Source organism: Dermacentor albipictus, chromosome 8 (genome assembly GCF_038994185.2).
Source record: "Dermacentor albipictus isolate Rhodes 1998 colony chromosome 8, USDA_Dalb.pri_finalv2, whole genome shotgun sequence".
Lineage (NCBI taxonomy): Eukaryota > Metazoa > Arthropoda > Arachnida > Ixodida > Ixodidae > Dermacentor > Dermacentor albipictus.
Genome location: NC_091828.1, coordinates 115857116 through 115880540, shown reverse-complemented (window position 1 = coordinate 115880540; position 23425 = coordinate 115857116). Strand labels below are relative to the sequence as shown.

At 46.3% G+C, this 23425-nt stretch overlaps 1 long non-coding RNA gene across 1 annotated transcript in view; it reads left to right on the top strand.

Moving 5' to 3' along the window:
- The first annotated feature begins 867 nt into the window (after window positions 1-867).
- LOC139049060 (uncharacterized) overlaps window positions 868-23425 on the top strand; it is a 286618-nt gene continuing 264060 nt past the window's right edge. Inside the window, exon 1 of the long non-coding RNA XR_011508086.1 lies at window positions 868-1329. This is a non-coding gene — a long non-coding RNA (uncharacterized lncRNA). The remainder of the gene's footprint in view (window positions 1330-23425) is intronic.

Sequence of the window (23425 nt, the reverse complement as noted above, 5' to 3'; positions counted from 1 at the left end):
AGTACTGCGTTTGAGGGCACTAAATTCTTGGCGCGCAAGCGCCTATATCACGTGGCACCTCTTCTGGCAAGCTTTCTTTGCATACCGGAAAAATTAATACAGCAGAAGGTATCTTTCGGGAAAGAAATTATTTAGATATATCTCTACAGCCTCTACAACTACACCATCGAAGATTGCGTTTTTAAAGCAGTAAACTAAACGTTGCATTCATTCATTATCGTCAGTTATCGACCGCATCACATAGCAAAAGAAATGTTGAGTTGCTCAAGGGGAAAATGCACATTACAATACTAAGTTGACCCCATTCTCGTAGAGCACACGTAGATCTTTAATATTATTGTATTGGTTAATATTGTAGGAATAGGGAATGACGCGTCGCATGCAATCCTAATGTCACGTGAACGATAGCTCATCACGTGTTGGGTTCATGTGAATCACAGCCGTTTGCTTGATATGGGTGTTGATAGAGGCCAGGTGACATGAAGATTGTACACGACGCGATTCGCGTCGGATGCCTTGGTTCGGTTTGGTCGGGGCCCGAAAAATGTGGGACCGTAATCTCAAGCCTGGTCTCGTCGGCACTGGAGCAAACGACATATAGTAATGGACGCACAAGTCGGAAGCGTGATCGAAGCGGAATAACGTTTATTGAGATGTCTAGGACTGTGCTTTACGCCCTTCGCAAGAAAGAGAATGTGGAAATTTGACCTCTTGTAAAAAAAAAAAAGGCGTGTTATCGCCCGTCGACGTGTCTGAGTGGGCTACGCCAGTCGTGCCGGTCGTGGGAAAAAAATCGGTGACGTCACGCCTTACGGTGATTTCAAACTGACCCTAAACCCGTCAACGCATTTTGAACAGTACCCGTTGTCGAAGACCCACGTCATCTTTGCAGCCCTGAACGGAAGGGAAGTATTGAGCACGCTTGACTTGCGTGATGCGTATAGCCAAATTACAGTCGACGATGAGGCTAAGGTAACTGTGCTCAAACAGATCAATGCGCCGCAAGGCCTGTCCAGCTAAAATGTACTGGCATTTGGCACTGGCTACGCCCCCGCGCTTTCTCAACGGTGCATGGGTTCCATTCTTCAAGGCCTACCCGAATGGAAGTTTGCTTGGACAACATCATCGTGATTGAAAAGGCAGTAGAACACGTCGACTCTACGCCAAATGTGACAGCGAATTCGAGAGCATGGACTCAGATTGCACCAGGCAAAATGCCGTTTTTGCGAGCTGCAAGTATTGTTTCTCGGACACTGAATTCACGTCAGAGGTCGGCATCCACCCCGGGATAGCATACAAGCTGTGTCAGCAGCCCCGCGACTACCCTCGGTAAGTCAACTGAAATCTTCTCAGCACAGCCGGAATCGTAACGTACTACCCAAAATTCTTGCCCAACTTGTCTGCAGCTTTGCTCCCCACCTCTCGCCGAATCGCTTTTTAGCCCGCGGCAAGAAAAGAGACATCAGTAGGCAAAGCAGGCTCTGATACGGGCGCACTTTTTTCTTCATTATGACGCACAGAAACCCCTGCGTCTTGATCGCAACGCATCACAAACAGGTCTCGGGTAGTGCTATAAGGCATTGTTAAGGCACTTTTAAAAACAAGTTGAGGACTGAGCAAAGAATGATGGAGCGAAAATTGTTGGGCGTAACGTTAAGAGGCAGGAACAGAGCGGTGGAAATCAGAGAGCGAACGGGGATAGCCGATATTCTAGCTGACATTAAGAGAAAGAAATGGAGCTGGACAGGGCATGTAATGCGTAAATTAGATAACCGGTGGACCATTGGGCTTACAGGACGAGTGCCAATGGAAACAAGGTAAGCGCAGTCGAGGAAGGCAGATGACTAGGTGGGCAGATGAAATTGGGAAATCTGCAGGCGTAAGTTGGAATCAGCTAGTGCAAGACAGGGGAGGGGTAATCGAAGATCGCTGATAAAGGCCTTCATCCTACACTGGACATACAAAATATGATGATGATGATGACGACGACGACGACGACGACGACGATGATGATGATGATGGTGATGATGATGATGATACTGTTTATGCATTGACTTTATGCTGACAAACGCAGCCAATGTGATGACGATGGCCCTCTGTCATGGGTCACTCGCACTAATGGGGATAGGCCAATTATCACCAGGCAGTAGGTAGGTCAATTCTGGTTTGAAAACGAGAAGTGCAAGTGCAAAGGAAAAAAAAGAAAAACAAAAGGAGATATCACAATAACTACACTAGAATGTGAGCGAGCAGTCAGACTAACTGAAAGGTGAATGTTAGAAGAGGCTACGATGAAAGGATATAATTATTGTTCGTAAATAATTTTGAGAAAACAATTTACGTGAAATGACTACATATCTTATGTATGTAGAATAAAAGCACAACAATTAGCGCCGTAATCATTGTGTTTCGGTTGAATAATCAAGTACTGCGGAACCAGCGTCTCTGTGAATATACCCTAGTGTCGAGAACCCGAATGATGATAATGCTATTATACTTAATCCCAATCCAATTTTACAGAGTGGAGCTTCGAGTAGTATCTTTCTTTGGTGGGAATACCATCTGCATGATAAAGAGTAGTGGCCTATTGATCCAATGTAATTTCTAATTTTCTAGTATTACGTATTGTATAGTAGGTCCTAATATTTGTATTTAGTTTTGTTTTCCCTTTGTCACTATAGTAACCACTTGCCGAATTACGTAGGTACATCCGACAATCTGTCCCGTTACTAGCCAGCAAGGCTGAGGGACCAAACAAGTTCTGCGAAGTTTTCTATGATGTAAAGATCGAAGTGACAATTAAAGAACTGTCCTTACGATTGTGGCATAGGGGGTACATCGTCAGAGAAGCTCTATGTAAATAAAAATTCAATTGCGGGATGCGACAGCGTAATCTGGCGTACGTTACTTCCAATTGCCGAGATGGACACCACTGTTTATTCCAACGAAAGCCAAGTTGGCCCAAAGAGAAAGCACACGCAATGTCGCCAGCGATCGCCGCCTTCTTAATTACTCTAGAGAAGCGGCACGTAATGATATTAACCGCCGAAGTGCTTACTCTAAAGGTATTTGTGCACGCTTGAATAACCCTTGAACTGGTAATATACAAAAAACTAGGCCTCGAATTTTCGTTGCTTTATTTCTTCTTCATATTGTACGAATACTTAGGAAATGAAATGTCTGAACGTGTCTCCAAAAACTTAAGCGGTATACAGTATAGGTCAAAAATGTTGTTGAATTGCTGGTTAAACGCAAACTTATGGTCCTGGTCCAAGACTGTTTGCTGCTAGCTTCAACAAGGTCAACGTGCGTTCTTGAGCTGCACTTCTATGGAGATAAATGTAAGAGCTTGCCGGAACAATCTATTTTCGCATCGTCGGTAATAGGACTCCCCCCCACCCCCACCCCACTCCTGCGATGAGGAGAAAACGACGAAGCCTGCGGATTTTATCACCAAAATTAACCACCAAAATGAACCACAATCACCAAATGACCACTTTTCTGTGTCATTTACAGGCCACCATCTGGTGCCATTAATCACTTCTTTGAATTTCTTGAAAAGATTTTTAGCTACGCATCTGATCAGTCCATAGATATGGTTCTAGGTGGCGATATTAACATAAATATGCTTTCATTGAGTCAATCCCAAAAATAACTCCAGTATTTAATTGCTGCGAATGGTTTTTTTAGCGTAATAACAAAGCCGACCCGAGTGACTTTAGAAAGTGAATCTTTATTAGATGTATTCATTACAAATGTTGACAGTAATTTAGTAACTGCAGACGTAGTTTATACCGACATTAGTGATCATCTTGGAATCGTCATGATAGCTGATAAGGCTGTACATGTTAATTTTAAAAGGCAAGTAATTTATACACAATCTATACCGAAAAAAAATATTGAATCCTTTCTTGCTGCGATTAGCCAACAGACCTGGAACGACGTTTTCGAGGAAGATAGTAGTGATACCGCTTACCTTAACTTCATCACTACATTCAAGGCTATATATGATGCACATTTCCCACTAAGAAAGACAGCCACGTCGTCAAAAGCACGGAAACCCTGGATGACGTCCGACTTGCTTCAAATGATCAAACATAAAAACCGATTGTACGCACAGTTTGTACAATCAAAAGATGAAGAGTTGCTGCGGCAATTCAAAAAGTACAGAAATAATCTAACATCAAAACTAAGAATGGCTCGAGACGCCTATTTCACAAATGTATTTTGGAGCCCTGAAGAACAGCGATCGGATGTAATCTGGCGAAAACTGAATTGTTTATTGCAACAAAATACCCGTGATACTTCCGAAAACTTTCAGCATGAAGGAAAACGAATTTATGGGACCTGTTTAGCTGACGCTTTCAACAATTTCTTTATTTTACAGGCATCTCAGAGTCAGGTAGAGTGCAGCCAAAATTACATTGAATTCATGAAGGGAAGCAGCTGTCCATCATCCCTCTTCATTGCTCCCACGAACTGCACAGAAGTTTTCTCGGGCTTAAGTAATATTAAAAATAGCAAGTCAGTAGATGCAACTGGTCTCCAAATAGCGCCCATTAAACATGTTCTTCACTTAATATGCCCCGCTGTTACTCACATTTACAATCTCGTATTATCTACCGCTGTATTTCCAAAGGCACTGCAAATGGCTCGAGTAATACCGGTTTTTAAAAGCGGCGACAACAATTTGATTCGTAACTATCGTCCAATTTCTATACTGCCAGTGTTCTCGAAGGGTATAGAAAAATTAATGCATGGTAGGGTACTGTCTTTCTTTGAAAAACATAACCTGCTCCTTGACTTTCAGCACGGGTTTCGAAAGAATCGATCCACTGAAACAGCATTACTGACTCAAAAAGAAATCATTATAGATATGTTTCAAAATAAGGAAATAGGTGCAGGCATATATATAGATTTTACTAAGGCTTTTGACTTGATAAACCACAGAATTTTACTACATAAACTGGCAAGCTATGGTGTTCGAGGAAAAGCTCACGATCTTATGAAATCGTATTTGTCGAGCCGAACACAATATGTTGACTTTAAAAATTCGTTGTCTTCAATACAAAATATTTATGCAGGAGTCCCCAAAGGAAGAATATTGGGACCGCTTTTATTTTTAATCTATATAAATGATATTGTGCAATGTGTAACCGATGGAAAGATTGTATCCTACGCTGATGACACTTCGGTGTTCATAACCGGGAGATCAGAAAATGACATTGAAGAGAAAGCAATCAAAACACTGAGTGCATTAAATACGTGGGCAAAATCAAATTGTTTGAAGATTAATTCTAAAAAGACAAAAATAATATTGTACTTTCCAAAAAGAAAGATAATTTCTAGGCCGTTGAACGTGTTCTTAAGCTCTGATACTGTTGAAATTGTAGATTCTGTTAAAATCCTTGGTGTTATATTTTCAAAGCATTTGACTTGGAATGATCATGTTGACTATATCAGATCAAAAGTGTCTTCAGCTGTCGGTGTCATGTTGCGGCTGCGCGGTATTCTTCCTGTGAAAGTTAGGCTGTTGCTATACAACTCATTAGTTCTTTCTCTTTTGCAATATTGTTGTACCGTTTGGGGCACTACGGGTGTCACAAATTTATCCAAGCTTCACCTTCTTCAAAAAAGAGCTGTAAGATGTATTGCTGGTGTTCCTTATTGTTCCCCCACACATGACTTGTTTTTAAAATATGAAATCCTGCCAATCTATAGTTTATACAATTATAGACTTTTAATGATCTATAAACGCTCTTCACATAGTGATGAACATTACATTAGTTATCTGGTAAAACTTGAGAAAAACACGCATATCCTGCAGACTAGACATAAAGAAATTTGGTTAGTGCCGACGCCTAGGGCATATTATACAGAGCAGTCTCTTTCTTATACTGTCCCAGAATTATTAAATAAATTAAACAAAAAATTGTTTGACCCCTTTTAGCATTCGGGTGATGTTATTAAGCGATTTTTTCTTAGCAAGATTACGTAATGTTGCACTCAGTTTAAACCTATACCTGTTATTTTTTTTTTCGTTTCCCCATGACCACTTATTTGTTTTTCTAATACCTATGTTTGTGCTGCAATGCATAGCGCTGTTTTTACAAAGTGTTTTGTTATTTTGTTTCAGTGTTTATTTGGAAAATTGAAAATCTCTGTCTGTGTACTGTACTGCCAAGTTGACAAAGGGGGCAGGACGTCTGTCAAGCTTACGAGCTTTTAGTCCTGTCTCCTTCTCTGTCCAAGAGAAAAATAAAGACTGAATTGAATTGAATTGAAAATGTCTGCCAGTGCTCACGGTCGACCTTCTTGTGCATACGATTGTTGAGCACGTTGATAAATAAAGGTAAATTGAAAGGCACAAACTAATATTTGGATTTTTCTTGTTCTTGCAAATGTTTCTGTTAGGTCAACAATGTTGTTGAGCGGCCAATTGAAAGGTTAAATCACGTCAGTAGAACAGCGAGAAAAAAAATTCTAAACAAAATTTCGCAGCCTAGGGATAGAGAGAGAGAAAGACGAAAGAAAGGATAAAGGTATGGTGAGGTCAACCAGCACACAAAATCTTGTTTTTACCGTGCACTGGGTGAAGAGGATGTAGAACGATTAGAAAGAAACATACCGTGCATCCCACGTGACTTGAAACGATATTTTAACATATGCAAGTGCCACGTCGCTGAACAGAGCCAAGGTGATGTTGTTTGCCGTCGCTTTGAGCAAGTGAGACAATGTCGTTTTGGCATTTCGCCTAATTACAGAAATAGTTATTACTAATTACTCAACTTCTCAAGTAATACATGCATCGCCTAATTACAGAAATAGTTATTACTTAATTATTCAACTTCTCAAGTATTATATTCACAGCAAAAGTGCCAGTTACAAAATTGCAGACCATTCTGAAGCATTTCCAAACTGGCTTTCTGTTGCTCAATACGCACTTCATAAAGGGATTTTATTTTTTGCGAGCCCGAAAGAGAGTCAGCGAAATACAAACACAAAAAAGGAATGAGTAAGGATCGGTGCTGGAATGATGTGTTCCATTTACCGTCGGCCCACAGCGAACGCCCACTAAGAAGAACGCGCAAATCTGCCAACGCTTTCCTTCGATCTTCTATGTAACCGACCAGCTGGACAATTAAGTGCCGGGCGGAAGCCAGTGCTCGCCATAACTGGATCATGATCACTCGAAATCACCGGATCATCATGTCCTCATCCACCAGCTGCCGCCTAGCAAATGGCTCCTCGTTATTGGTCTCGGAGTTGCCAGCCTAACCTGGACCCGCAGGGTGCAGGCAACACGGTACGGTGCCCGCGACCTAAATATTTGACGCGCCTTCGGGCTCTGCTCCCGCCACCCTTCCTCCCCGCTCCTCTGGCATCATTTCTCATCGTTTTATCGAAACCGAACGAAACGAACAAACCGCGCGGTTTTTCCCTGACCGTCGACGCAAGCGAGATTCCTTGGAATGCGCCAGACGAGCGCGTAATAATTACTGCGAAAACATAACCAAAACAAGACGACAAAAAGAAAAAACAAGTGCCTGTCCGAGGTCGTGAATACTGCGAGGAAATTTCAACGATCCGGTTTCTCTCTGACGAATAAGGGGAAAAAAAGCGAACGAAAGAGAGACTCTCGCTGCGAAGAGGTCACGTGCGTGCTCCTGAGCGCTGGTACACGAAGTTTGCGTTTGCATGCGAACGTCGTGCCGCCACGTAGTATAGTAAAACTACGTGGCCGCAACGCGTATTGGATTTCGATTCGTGCGGGACAGGGGTGTTCGCGAAATCGCCTCTGCCTCGACGACCACAGCCGGCACCGCGTTTCTCAAAGCTCAGCAGGGAGGGGGGGGGGAGGGAGTCGTTGTAGAATCTGCGGCAGTTTTTCGTCACGCCCGTTTCACCGACGCCATCGATAGGGGGGGAGCTGGCTGTAGCCGCAGTTGCCGAAGGTGCACGATAGCTATTGATTCACTTTCGTTTCTCTCGTTTTCCTTTTCGTGGTTCTTTCTCTACTTCAATCTCTCTTTCTTTGTCGAACTCGCGCGGTATATACGAGAGCGCCCCCTGCTGTCGGTGGCAACGCTCCCTCGCTCGTGCCCCGCCTGCCTGGCGTCGCGGTCCCCGAATGCCATCGCGTGTACCGTTCGTGACTTGCGGTTGCGCGAAGGTTGAGCCGAAACTGCAGCGGGTCCCCGGCTGCGTGTAAGCGAACGGAGCTTTTCTGTCGCGCTCATGATGTCCGGCAATAAGGGCCAAGGATAATGTCGGTCGCTCTGGGCACGTTCGCCTATATTGTTCGAACGTGCTCTCTCTCGACATGCAGTTTGCGCGCTCGTAAAAAATAATGAAGCATCGCGGGGCCATGTTTTCGCGGCTCAAACGCCCTTCGCGCCAATTTTCATTTGTGTTCGCAGTGCCCTGGCAAGTGCTGTAGGACAAGAAAAGGATAAGACGAAGGTGTAGATGTTCACTTGCCTGTTTTACCCATTAAGCGTATAGGTCATTTTTTACTAAAGTGGCGTGTTCCTTTGATTGGCTGTTTCATCGTAAACCGAGCCGTATGCGTTACTTTCGTTGACGATCTATCGCAAAGGTCCCCAATGCTTCGGCGCGCTAAAGGAAATTGGAAGTAACACCGCCTCGTGTGGTGCAAATTTGTATGGCGCGTATGTTTTGTGTAGGCCATCTCAAGAATGGTTAGAAGAGGTGTACCGAAATGTATACATGTCGTGCAAAAAAGTAGTACGACACATATGTTTATCTACCCATCGTATCAGAGTGGCATATACTTATTCTGGGATATTGGCCACGAAGGGTCACGTTCAAAGTAAAACAAAATTAGGTGATTCAAAGACGCTGTCGAATATAATGCGCTATTCCGTTAAGAGGTTAGCGTGCTTTAGAGATACCTCTTAGCCGATATTACATGTGCATTTCATATGTCGTTGTTTATTGTTATGTTATGGAGAACGGAACTGCGATCACTGGAACTACCTTGTCGGTCAGTATTTTGTGGTATAAAAGCTGGAGTATCCGGCAAGGTACTGACTGATCCAGCAGTCACGCGAAAAACGACATGCTCAGACAAGCAAAGTTTCGCTTTAAAATTGAGGAAGTTAGGAACCGTCTAGGGCTATCTGTGCGAGCGCTGTAACTCGCCTATAGTCTGTCAAAATGCCACAAACTCACACGGTTTGATGTTAAGGAAATACGGAGCTGCCTTAGGAGCCCCGTGCGCTGATGAATGCACTGGATGCTTTGGTACCTCGTGTTCGCTCAATGACTCCTTGTCCAATTCTGCTAATGGGAATGCAGTGAGGAACTCGTCCCTTCGTCAATTAATTTTGCAACTTGTCTGAGAGGAAATCTGCAATTAGTACAGAATCGATCTTTTCCGACTACATTCCTATGGTGGTTCTAACCGTTACCTTGCACCCAATGGTCGCTGATGGCGAGATGAACCTCTTCACACATGCGCATTGCTTTTTAACTTCCCTCAACTTTCTTTCTCTCCGACCCTGGCTTTGCCTTCTTAGCGTGAAAAATTTCTTCTCTTGAGAGACAACGTGATCTACTCTATCCTTATCTTCTAATCCACCCTTCCTCTTGTAGTCCAACTAGGGGGGAGGAAGTATCTCTTCGCAAACATCGCGCTTGTGCGCTGCTTAACCCCTTCCATAACCTGGGCCTGGGGCCCAGCATACGAAGACACTGTGGAATGTCAAAAACACTCTACCCCTAGACAAAGGCAACAAGAAAAGTGCTTAGGGTTACCGAGATGCGGACAGACCCGCCCACAGACTACGAACCGTTAATTATCGATGATAAGTTACACGCACAACTTATGTATCTTCTTCACGAAGAAGGCCTGTACACATTTACGTAACCGTAATATGCCTAATGCAAGCTCTGTCGCAAAACTAAAATGCGCAGAAACCATCGACGATGATGTTCAGTGTAAGCGAATTGCCGAACGCTGTTAGAAATGTATTCGCTTTATTAAACACGTGCGCTTGTTGGCGTATATTTACATTTCCTGTAAAGTGCCTTGACTTATGTTGTGTACCTATACTACTGCTGCACACTGTCGAATTGTACCATAGGGGGCCGGGCTTACTCAAGCTGCAGTAATGCAGCTTTTTCCCGCCACCCCCTTTCTCTCTTTGTTGAGAGATGGCATAAAACTTTGATTTCATTTGATTTGTTAGAATGAGGATGTTTAGGTAGCGCTTGCTTCACTGCGCAGTTCTGTAAAAGACAGAACCGTTAAGCAGCACCTCTGTAGTGATAGTACAGCTGGCTTTACTTTTAAGCAAGTTCCTCACATGTGTGTTTTCTCCAGCGGGGTGAGCGCCAGCGTAGAAGGCGACCGCCATCCTCCTTATCACCTGATTCCTCTCCCACAGCCACCACAGAGTAAGAGACCAGTGGCGGAAGAGGAGGTCTGGAACCTCAGGCGCGACACCGCGTGTGCGACTCAAAGTGTTAGCGTTTGGCTATACGAACGTGCCCTGCAACACGGTCCCTTGGTTGCGTAAGAGCACGTGCTCTTTGCATCGGTGCGTTTGTATGGGTGGTGGAAATGCGATCACCGACCACCACCCACCGAACGCCGACGGTGAACCATCAAAACGGATGAAAGAGGCACAGAAAGGTATTCGCTTTAAAGTAGCACAAAGAGAGCTTGGATGTTGCCTTCCAACCACATTAGCCGACGCTTAGCTCGAGCTGAACGGCTTCCAAGGGAACCGCCCCCGTGTTGGACCTTAATGGATGTAGCCCGTGTCAGCGCACAAAGCCACTGCCTCCATGGTATGCGGTCTTCAGGCTCAGCTGTATATCTTAACGTTGACGCACGAGGTCACGGACGTTATTACCGGCCACAGTCGTCATGTTTCGATTGTTGCACGAGGAAAAATACGAGTGTACATAGCTTAGAGGCTCACTGAAATATTCGGAAACCCCAGGTGGTCAAAATTAACCAGAGCCTCCAACTTGCAGAACGCCCATTAAGCCAGTATCGTACCAGGACATAAAAGCGTACATTACCACTTGTTGCCATGGAATGAAATATTGCCTGGTTTGTACTCTGTGTTTTCTGGTTGCAAATCCGTTACTTGCGCTCTAAAAGGCGTCTTCGAACGAATTGGCCACGGCGCCATCTTCGGTGTCGCCGCATTCCAATGCATTTTTCACCCCTTCCGTCTTTCTTAAGTCACACCGTTCGCTCCTTTCCTTGACAAATGCGTCGGCTTACACTCCGTCATTTCTCTGGTCGTTCCCTCGTTTCTCCGTTTCGTTGTGATCTCTTCGTTAAGCACACATTTTCTCCCCCCCCCCCTTCTTTTTTCTCCCGCTGGCTCTTGGCCCGCGCACGGAGATCACTCAGGCAACGCCCTCCGGGTCATTCGACCTTGCTCAGTGAACTCCGCCCCCTGCCCACTTCCCTTCGCGTTTTCGCGTCTAGCGTGACTCGGCACATCGCGCTGCGCTCGGCTTCCTTACGACCGGTTCTACGCTTGCGACACGTGTTTCGTTCATTGTCCACGACGCCGGTTACACGGACGCAGCCACGCGGGCCGCCAGCAGCAATGAGCTTGGCACGCACGGCTCTTTAATTAGGGACTGGCCGCAATTACGACGTCGGATGGGCGATGGCTTTGGTGTCGAAAACGCTGCCGTTTAGTTTTACTGTCCAAGAAAGGGCGGAAGGGCGCGTGTGCAAGTGGGAAAGAATTGGAGGGTGCAACGATGACGTCCAGACCGAACCGCTTTGTGTTTGTGGCACCGGCTGCGAACCGGTGGGAGCGTTGCTGTCACTGTGGTGATGGATTACGCTGACCCCACTCGTTGGCTGACGTTACGCAAGTCAGTGGGCACTGTCGACGCGAGCCTCCTTTTTTTGTTATCTAGCGCACGATTTGCCTTACCTTCTCGTAGCGGTGACGAGCAATGTGTCTATCGCAGTGAACCTACCCCTGGACTGGGAGTTCCGTGGATGCAGAATAACCCGGTCTAAATATTCATTTAAAACAAAGGCAGCGTAACTTTGAAAACCTACTAACAGCTAGAAGTAACAATATTAAATAGCACTTGTGTTCATAGTACAGCCCAGTGCATGTCCCCTGCAACTTCCTGCTGCCGCACACCGTCTGTCACCCTCGCTTTACACATTATGTCCACGTTTTTACGCGACTCTTGCACATCCTACGTGATAATTGCGTACCATTTAGCTCGCCTTTTATTACCCTAATGCGCGCCATACACTGGACGTACAGAATAGCACACTTGTTTCTCGGCGAAGAATTGGAATGCAAGGACGCAGGACCAGACGTTCCTTGTGGTCACAGGCTCACCGCTTCCATGGCGCGTGCGATAGCGTCTGTAGAGTTTCAAATTCAGAAACTGTATGCATCTAGAGAGAGCATAAGATAACTGTTTGTGATGGCTGCGAAACACCGTGTCATACGAAGTGTGAGACACCCCCTTCGTAGCACGGTTATAGCACATACAAAGCGGTGGAAAAAAAATTTAAACAGAACCCATATTATGCTGCATGTCGACGTTAATGCAATCGGCACTGAAACAATGTAACGGCACACCGCATTTACTGCCGATAACATAACAAGACCTGCACTTTGTTTTAGAGCGAAAGCTCTGCTCCTCGATGTACAACTCCTGAAGTCAACCTTGCCGCGCGTTTGACTTTCAGCCGCCGGCGCGCAAGTGTGAAGGATTGACGCCACGTCACGTGATCCGCTGCGGAGCGGCGTCGCAGCTGCGATCGCTCGAGCCTGGCAGCTGCGTACTACATGACTAGGTGAGGGTTTCACAGTTGCTTCTTCGGAGTTTGGTCGCTCAGTCAGTATCGCCATGGACGAAGCACGCACTGGTGCGAGCGCGTCAACTTCTCGCCGCAGACGTCCGGCTGCGTCTGAGCACCCTGTCTGTATAGCTCGCCTGGAAGAAGCACTGAAGAACCGTGTCTAACCATGGTTAACAGAGCTTTCGCTCGAATAACGAGGTTCAAGCCCCGTTGAACCCCAGCCACTTTCCGGTTGTTTTATTTCTTCGTTTTTCTTCTGCCCACCCACTTCGTCCCATACCCTGCAGAGTAGCACGTAGACGAAAATACGCGGTTAAACAAACACTGCTTTTTGAAAAAATCTTCTTTCTTCTTCTTTGAAATCTTCTTTGAAGAAATCCCTTCTCAGATCGTATTGCCATCGCCAAAACGCGTCACGTACGAGGCGCGTATGCAACCGGGCTTCTCTCACGCTTCCTTCTGGCGCCATCTAGTGGCGCCACCGCGAAGTTCGCGCGTGGCGTGTGGCGTAAGTTGGTGGCGTAAGCACCGGTGGCGTAAGTTGTGAGCGAGGCGCAGCCACTGTGAGGTCGTATAGTGCGAAATCGCGACCTGTCCATGTTCTCGTAAATGCCCGGGCCTGTAGAAGTCGTAGCTCCAAAAGTAGACCATCTGGCAGCTCCGGACTTGCGTGCAGACAGCGCTAGTGCTGGTCACTCGCGATGTAGGGCTAGAAGTGATGCTCGAGCTGAAGAAACCAGATGGCAGAGCTGGCTCCTGTAAAACTTCGGTAAGCCATACATCCGCGGAAGGTGTGACCATAGAACATCGGAAGGCTCGCCTGCTGCTGCTTGCGCTGAAACGTCGAATGCCGATAACAACAGGGTGGCGGCGGTCGCTGAAGGTATCACGAAGGTTGTGTTTGTGGCGTTGCCGTGCCTGCGAAAGTGAAATTGGCACCTAGTGGAGTCGGTGGGGGAGCCTCTGAAACGGTAGTGAGTGTAGGTGCCCCCGAACGGAAAATGGATAGCTTGCGGGAACGTCCAAAGATGAAGAGCGGCAGGCCGTAGAGTAGACGAAAGCGCTGGCGTTTGGCCCAGTGACTTTCTTGGAAAGAGTCGTGCGACGCTGCTTTTGCGATGGGGAGCAGACTGGTGGACCGAGTAGAGGTTTGATGCTGGGGCCGGCGAGTGCTGACGATGGCACGAGTGGACGCAGGCGATGTGGGATGGCAAGACGCGGAATGACACGACGGTTCAAGTGGCGAGAGCTGTTGTGACTGAGCGCTCGAGGTGGCGTAGTGAGCGAGGATGGCTGCCCACAAGTGCTCGTAGAATTCGGGGCCTGGCAGCGGCAGCCGGAGCCTGGAACCTTGTTGACACGGACGTCGTGGTCCAGCTGGATGAACCAGATGTCTGGCATGACGATGTAGAATTCCCGGACACGTTGCAACAGCGGGACGTCTGCCGGTCCATGTGAGGCAACGTCACTCTCGCCTAGGCAGAGTCGGTACGTTGACGCTGGCATGGCTCAGCTCGGTCGTCCGGTGTCATCAATTTGTGGAAGGAGGAGCGAACAGGTAGCCGCCGTGGCCATGGTTTATTTAGAATGGCCATGCCATGGTTCAGTGAGGTCTTGGGAGCGGCCGATACCGCGATCGCTCATGTCGAGCGCGCTAGTGTGTTGTTGTTGTTGTTGTTGTTGTTGTTGTTGTTGTTGTTGTTGTTGTTGTTGTTGTTGTTGTTGTTGTTGTTGTTGTTGTTTGAAACAACAATAAAATTCTTCTCTTGTCTTGTCTCCCAAGCTCTGGCGCATACCCGCTATGGGATATTGACCAAGGCCGTGTTTCCATGCTCGCCGTAGACGGCCAAGTAGACGGCTAAGCGGGAAGCGGCCACCTTGAGTAGCATTCCAGTTCTCACGAAGACGTCAAAGCAGACAGCTTCGCGAAGACAGCGTCAAAGTCAAAAACGATGCGGCCTACTTTCCTGTCGAAACAAGATGGTGACTGAGCAGTACGCTTGGAAAGCCGACAGGAATGTTGTCATCGCACAAGAAAGCGTATACACGCTATCCTACGCTTTTAATGTAAGCTGCATCGTGTTCTTCAAAGGTTTGCGGGCGCAAATACTTAAAATAAAGAAATACTGTGTGCTTATTTTTTCAACTTTTTCATGTCGCCGCGAGGTGGCGTCACGTTGCAGAAGCGTCTTCCGTGCGTCTTCCAGACGGCTAGAAACTCGTTCCATTACATGGCTTCGAAGATGTCTCCTTAGCTATCTACGTAGACTGCCTCCGATGCTGGCAAGAATTGGAACACATACTAAGATGCAGCTGGTTTCCAGTATGTTTAGAATTGCATTCTATTCTCGCACTCACTGCTCGCGAGCCGCCTTTTTCTTCTCCAACGTTGGAGGCGAGAGTCGCGCCGCTACACTATATGTTGAATAACCTTCGCTACATTCGTTGACGAAGACCTCTTTTCACTTGTGACTGGCTCGCTTGCTTCAGTGCGTACTGCATTCAGTCACACTTTTATTTAATCATTAGTGGTACAACAAATTAAGTCCGAGGTGGCTACCAACATTTCGAATCGCTTTGTACAAATTTTGAACCCAGCCTGAAACTTCTCTTTTTCGGCTACAGCTGATTCCTTCAGGCCTTCATGTTCCTGCGTGACTCCGTCTTGTTTCCACTCACTCTTACGTCTCTTTGATAAGCAAGGAAAACAATTTAGGTTTTCTCTCTGACGCAATGAAACCATCCTAAGTAGCGCTTGTGCTTGTGTTCCGGTGCCCAGCCTTTCATGCGCTTTGTGGTACTAGACTGCCACAAAGTAAAAAAATAAAAGAACATGACGACTGGAACAAGCTTTCGTGTTACAAAGTTGACAGACCGAAGTGAAAGCTCACTTCCGCTTCATCCCGTCAGGTGTATACGCACTCCCTCGCCGCGAGTTTCGTCAGTACGGTGTTGGTCCGTGCAGTGTGTTTCCGCCACTGCTTAGACAACAATTGCTGCTGCCCGAAGTCATTACCCTTCATCCGTCATTTCCGGTCGTGCACTGTCAAATAACGTGTCAATAATGAAGCTATCTCTATGCGTTCCTCTCTACCACATTCAGTCTGTCCCGCCGATGGACTCGCAGCCCTAAACGCTCGAACTTAGAAGATCGACAATCGCCTTTTGTCTAGATCCAACAAACATCCACGACATCGCTGGAAGTTGCGCGAGAAAATAAAGAGTGAAGGGGAGAAGCAGGCGATTCATTGACGTTCTCGTCTCGCAGTGACCCAATTCGGTGCTCGTTCGGCAGCCACTTAACACGTCTCGCATCCCATAGAACGTCAAGTGCGCGGAGAGGTGGCTCCTGTATTGGTTGCTTCTTGCGCGCCAGGAGTAATCGCCGTCTTGACAGGCACCAATTTGACTCGGCTGGGCGACCAGGGGGAGGGTAATGAGCGAGGTTTCAGAGAACAGGCTCGTGGGTGTTTCGAAACTAACGTAATATCTCAGTCATAAAGGAACGTCTTGCTTTCTTTCTTTCGTAAAACACAGGGTCGTCCGGCGGCAGAGATTATATTGCAATAACACCCTGAAATGCTGTTTAGACGTAGGCAAACTACTTCTCTAAGAAACAGGTAAACTGGATTTAAGCCGTAAACAATCTACAGTCTAAGCGGCAGCTGATCCGAAAGGGACGCCGCAATACGGAGGAAAAGTACGTATGCGCTTATATCTTATACCCGCGGAGGTTGGTTTGTTTTCCTTCGCCACGCACTTAAGACTAAGTACAGAAATTTTCACCCCTTATACCACCAGCGCCCCCTTTCATCACGCTGATGAGATTTTAGCCGGCGACCTCGTGTTTAGCGCTATAATCAGTAAGTCAAAGCCACTGAGACACGATGGTGCATCACTCCTAATTGTGCTGTAGTTACCGAGCCAACACGGAATCGGGAATCCAATGCATTACTTGAACAGACGCTGTGCGACACTTGTCAAAATCGCAGAACTTGCAGGAGCTTTGTTTGTTTCTTGCGATATTTATCTTTATTATTACTTTTGACTATTTCGAGCTTCTACAGATGGCGCTTCCGGTGGCACGTGTCCAACACATAAAATGTATCAGGGGTCCTTTCTTTCTTGAGCCTCTTCAAGACCGCTCAAAACACTTTGTTACTGTAATGTGCCCCGTTTTAAATCGAGTTGTCACTCATTAGTCGTTCTACAACTTGTGTGCTGTGACTAAACATTTGGCAGAATAGTTGTCCACTTTCTCAACATTCCGGCAGAATGCATCTGACGTTGACCATTGACGTTCATGCGATTAGCACTGAAGCAATGTAGCAACACACCATATTGTCACCGCAGGGACGCGTTACGTATTAGGCTTGCATGCAGCCGGATTTCTCTTCCACGTTTCCTACTGAACACGCTTCGCCATCCTGCGGCACGACCACGAAGTTCGCATGTGTTCACATACATTCGTACAGGATTGTATGAGTATATACGACGCAGATTCGATCCGCCCCATACTGTAGGTCTTTTACTTTTTTTATTGAAGAGCGGCACATAGCCACCGACACATGCCAGCAGCGCTAGTGACGTTGTATGTCGGCGGTCCTGGGTTCAAATCCTGGCGCCTCTGGAAACCCATCGTTATACCTTAATGAGTAAAGACACGCCGCGACGCGGCACTGGAGAGTGTACATGACGAAAGCTAGCCCTGTACAGATTTGCGAAAGTCTCTGGGCGCCCCTTATTACACAACAACATTGGTGAAAAAAAAAGAAATTCTCCTTAACCTTTGTCACCATGACTGCCGACGGTAATGCGTTTAGCACTGAACCGATACGGGGGCACAACGTATTACCACTGTCAAAAGCGAGTTATGCAGAAGGCGTGTAGTGCAGCTGCATTCCTCTCTCGGTTCCTTGCAACACTCGGCGCCATCTAGCGGGACCGCCGCGAAGCCTGCGAGTGGCCTCCGAAATGCATGGCGCAACGGTGCGTGCGATTGCTGAGAAACGCGCCAGGCGCTAACCGGGCTCCTTTCTCGCGCTTCTTTCTGAACACGCTGCGCCCTCTATCGGCGCTGCCGAGAAGTGCGCGGGTAGCCTTCGAGATGAGAAGCGTGGTGCGTCGGTGCCTGCGAGCGCTGAGAATCGTTCTCTCACTTGCCGCACACTCAAGTGGCCCATGCTTAGTCACCCCAGTTGGCGAGAGGTTAATTGAAGACGATGATGATGAAGCAACATTCACTGGGCCCGAAATAAACCGGTGGTGCACGCAGGCACCAGACGGGGTGGTTCCCTAGTTACGGGACCCATATGTTTCCAGCAGCTCCTGGCCCCTGTCCGTCAGTGCGAGCTGAATCGGTAGGGTGGGGTTGGATAACAAGGTCTCCCATCGCTCAAGGGGTTGGGGATTGGGGGTGTTGGTGGGAAGGGGAGGAGGGGGGGTCTTGAGTTCTGTGCACTCTGCCAAGACGTGCGGCAGCGTGCCCTTGCAGCGCACACCCAGTGTATTCGTAGCGCATCTCGGTGAAGCACTGGCGTCCAAGATCTTCACTGAACACTGGGACATACACAGCGCATATTTAGCGCAACCTGCTATAGCAATGCTATAGCGTAGGGTTGCGGCCCTTGAGGAACCAAAGGTCGCCAGAAGCCTGGTATTCCTACCTACATATCCTGTGACACATACGAAGTGACCCAACGTGGTGCCGCTGTTCGGGTTGCAGCTCGTTCTCTCAGCTCCGCAGCCCGATGCCTTACGCGCATTAAGATAGCCATCAAAATATCCACATAAACCCTTCATACCTTCACTCACAAAATTAGATCTGGCTCTAGATGTTTCTACGAAACTAGGGTCCGCTTTCAACTGGCTTGGATACGTGGAATATTCACTGGAGCGCAACCCTTGTGCCAGCTTTAATGCGATTTGTAGTATTACGATACTTCACGCACTTTCGGGGGCTTTCTGTCTGCTTGGCTCTCTGCCTGCCTGTATGTCGGTGCCTCTAATCGTTTCCTCGTCAACTTGGCTCACTGGGTAGTTCATAGTCTAATAGAGCATCGGGTAGCTGTGATTAGATAACTGGATTCGAACCTAATCGTCGGGCCAACTTGGGTCCCGGCCCGTATGTGGCATTGCCTACTTGTTGCTGATCAATTAACCCGTTTCATGCCAAGTTGTTTTACTGGTTACGTGTCACTGATTTTGAGCCTGCCTTGCATTGACTCCGTTCGCTTCGACCTGGATCGCTACGTACACGAAGCTAGATACGCGACACACTTCAATGAACATGTTTCGTGTGAATTTCGGTTGCTGGGTATGTGCAACGTAGTATGTGCCCTACTTTTACAAACCTCTTTAACGCCATTTTGGTTCAATGTGTATGTGCCACCAGATAAGTGCCGCTCGTCAATAAACCTAGCTGTGTCATGCCAACTTACGTCACTGGGTGATTGTCACTCTTCAACACACCTCTTTGACCCCAGCTTCGATTACTGGGTACATGGCACTGCGCGCGGGCCACTTTTCGATGAAATACATTATCATTTCAATCTCCCGACTGGTGGACGGAGTATAACCCATCTCATAAATTTTCAAGCAGTCTTGTGTAAAATTGTATTCACACACACGCCATGCTGGGACTTCCATGCGGCAGCGCCAGATGGCGCAACGTGTCCGGAGGGAATCGTGATAGGGCGTCGCGGCTGCATACACGTCTCATACGTGACGTCTTCTGGCAGTTGAAATGCCGTACGCGAATACAATCGCTTCTGTGCTAATCGCAGTCACGTCGACGTTCATCGCGAGACGGGTTCTGTCGGATTTTATCATCTCCAGGAATTCCGGTTTAGGTCTGTCTGAGGCAAAAGTGCGATGCTGGCGCTGGTTTTCGAATACGTAAAGATGTCTTGGCCGGTTCGTCTCGATTCTTGACAGGGCCGTCTTGTTATCAGAATGACTGGGAGGCTCCAGTTTCTTCCCTCTCGCCAAGCGCGGCTGCGGGAATTACAATGCTTCCTTACTGATTTTAATCCTTCCGAGGAACGTGAGAAGAGATTGAAATTTTTGTCTCTTTTTTTTAATCTTCAATATATAAAGAGACTTGCGCAGCCAAATAAAACTGGAGACCAGTAACAGATTTAGTAATGTGAAAACACATACCATTGGCTACGTGCATAGATTCCTTTAGGAAAGAAGCTGGTCATCCATATCAATCGAAACCAGTAAATCGGAACACTTTAAATCTACCGGTAGGCGCTCCACACTGTTCACTTCATCGTTACTTATTCTGAGCACACTTAGGGACCATTGGTAGGAGGGTTTTAGACAGTAGAAGCCGCGCTACGCCTCTGGTAGACGCTACGATAGAATAAATATACAAAGTGGCAAATACGACTGAAGTTCAAACCCTCTAGCAAAGTAGAAGCGCGAAACTTGACGCCTGGACATCGCAAAGAACGTAACAACGCAAGTAAATACTTTGTAATTCTGAAAATAGATTAAAAGTACGGAAAGGTTTACCGATTAACGAAGACAGCAATGTGTATTATTTATTTACTTATTTACTCACTTGCTACACACTGCAGACGAATCTGGTCCAAGCAGGACGGGAAATAAAACTTACGATATATCCGTACTACAAAAAACGAAAACGAGCAATTAAAACATGATAGCATCTGACGAAATAACACCAAAAGTCATGATCATCTAGTCATACAGCGCGTCATAACGTTCTGTCAGGCTATTCCAGTCGGACACAGAACGCGGAAAAAAAAAGAAAACTTATAAATGTTAGTTCTTGCAAAGTGAAGGGTTACAAAGTGTGCTTGGTAATGTCGCGTTGGTCTTGTAGACAACGGAGAAAGAAACTGTCTGATCAATAGCCATATCGCCGTTAAGAAGTAAGCTAAAATAAATACTAGTTTTTTTTTCTCGCTTCAAGTAATTCAGTGTTAGCTTTCATGAGCTCCGAAGGAAAATCAGTGTATGTAAATTCAGAATAGATAAATCTAGCAGATTTCTAACTTTTTAATGTTATAAGAATGTCAAGTAATAGAACAATAGTCAACCTTAGGTCGCATGTTTAGGAAATAGCCAAGAATTTCGACCTTAGGAGGAGAATTTCGAAGTTTATGTTTTAAGTAACAATGTTTGCGGAATGCTGACGAGCAAATATTATCAATGTGCAGATTCAAAGAGAGGTCATTATTGATTGTCACTCCTAGGTACTTGTAACTGGTAACCTGTTTCAAATGAAAAAATGTCATGTTATAAGTACATTTAAGGGGAGTTTTCTTAAGCTTTACAAAGAGGTAGACCGTCTTATCGATTTTAACGGTTATGCCACAATCTGTGCACCACTTAGATAAATTACCGAGATTAGAATAGAACTTAACCTGATCGTGTACATCTCTAATCTCAGGAAATAAAACATCGTACGCAAAAAACTAAATTCTGTTCTAGGAGTAAATACATAGACATTGTCATTTATATATAAAAGAAACAGCAAGGGTCCCAGAACACTTCCTTGAGGCACGCCTCATGTCAGAGGAAGACTCCCTCTCCCTTCGGTAATGTAGATAATCAGAAACCCAAGATGCTGAAATGCCGGGAAGGTTAACACATATCAGTTTATTGAGCAATTTTTCATGAATAACTCTGCCAAATGCTTTGCTAAAGTATAAAAATATTGCGTCAATTTGTCCCTTATTATCTATGCGCGTTTCAAATCAAGGAACTACCATGACCAGTTGTGTTGCTGTAGAAAAATTTCTTATCAGCCCGTGTTTAAAGTTTGATAGCATAGAGTTTTCCTCAAGAAATTGGCTAAATAAAAATTTCTTCTCTCTCTCTCCTCAAGAAATTGAACTATGCGTTTTGCTTCAACGAGTTCCAGCAATTTACAGGAAGGAGGTGTTAAGGATATTGGTCGGTAATTTCCTTATAACCAACGGTCACCTTTTTTATAGACGGGTATAACTCGAGCTGTCTTCCATTCATTGGAAGATAGCTCAATTCATCAGGTAGCCGCGCAGTTCATAGTAAACATCAAAACCAGATCACACGAAATTTAGCAATAGTTTCGGCATAACGACGAAGAAGAATGTTGGGTAAACCATCAGGACCAAAATGTAAACTTGTTGACAGATTTAACAGCATTTCGAGTGCACCGTGATATGAAAACTGCCCTATGACGCAGATTCAAGCGTGCACTTGCTAAGTGATGACTAACTGCTTTTGGAGAGCGCTTAATCGTCACTAATTTCTTCGCTTCACACCGGCCGAGAGGGAAGAACGAGGTTAGAAGGGTTGTGCCCGCGACTGATGGTGACCACTGCGGTTTATACACTAGAAGTGTCAGACCCCTTTCAGTAGTGTAGCCTCACGTGCGCAGCCGTCCACAGGCAAGGAAATGTTCGCTTCGAAAATCAGGTAACTTGAGCGATACGTATAGCTTTCAAGTCATTCAGTGGGACAGCAGAAGGCTGCTGCAGTGGACACCGCCTTCTAAACAAACTACCTGTTGCTTTCGTCGTCGTCGTCGTTGTTGTTGTTGTTGTTGTTGTTGTTGTTGTTGTTGTTGTTTTTTAGATATGGCACGTACCCAGGATGGCAGACCGGCCAACCCTTTAGGACCTGACCCTTTCTGCGATGCGCTCATGCCGCCAATGTGAGAGTGGTTGTGACGCTCAAAGACCCCGCACTAATTACGAAGCTCGGATGTGTCGCAGTCGGGCTGGCGACATTCGCAAATCGTTCTACCATTTGCACTTTGCCACTGAGGCAACAGTGCGATACCTAGTTCTGAAGGTCATAGAATTTGCTACAAAAATTTTTTAGTGAAAATTCTGGCGCTGCCAACGTTCGGCTACCGTGGGAATGATGAGCATGTATCCGTCTTATTTCGTATTTGGGGATTCAGACCTTCTTGTGGCGTTATTTGTTACGAATTGCCTCTGAATTTTCGAAGCACTTGTAGTTTTCTAAACACAACAAGCAAATTGCTGTCTGCACCCATGGGTGTTCATTGAAAATTGTTGCGTTTCGAGCGCAATATTTTGTTCGAAAGGAACTCAGGATGAATTTAGGTGAGAGGATGAATTTTAGGCGAAAACATGCTCTAGTTCTCATTCCCATGCTGACTGAACCAACATACCTGCGGCTATCTTCGACACTAGCGCAAAAGTTCACTCCAGTGGTTTTCCGAGGAAACACTGTGCTAACAGTGATAGGCCAATGTTTGCGTCTTTTGTCCTAAAAAAATAAGTTATGGCGTTTTACGTGTCTTCAGGCCTAACTTGAATCACTGCGTAGTCCGGGGTCGGATGGGTAGCGCAACGGCCTGCTGTGTTCAGGTAACAGGGTTCGAAGCCAACTACAAGACCAACTTTGGTTATTGAGTGCGTGAGTATGTGCAACATATCGACCTCTCTTCAACGAACCTCTCACGCCGACATAGGTCGCTGCGAACACGGAACTGGGTAGATACCGCTGTTCGAAGGAACGCCATGACGCCGATTTGGAGCACTGGGTATGTGTGTGCCACTCGGCCTGTGCTCATGTTCAATGAACCTCTTTGATGCCAGCTTGCGT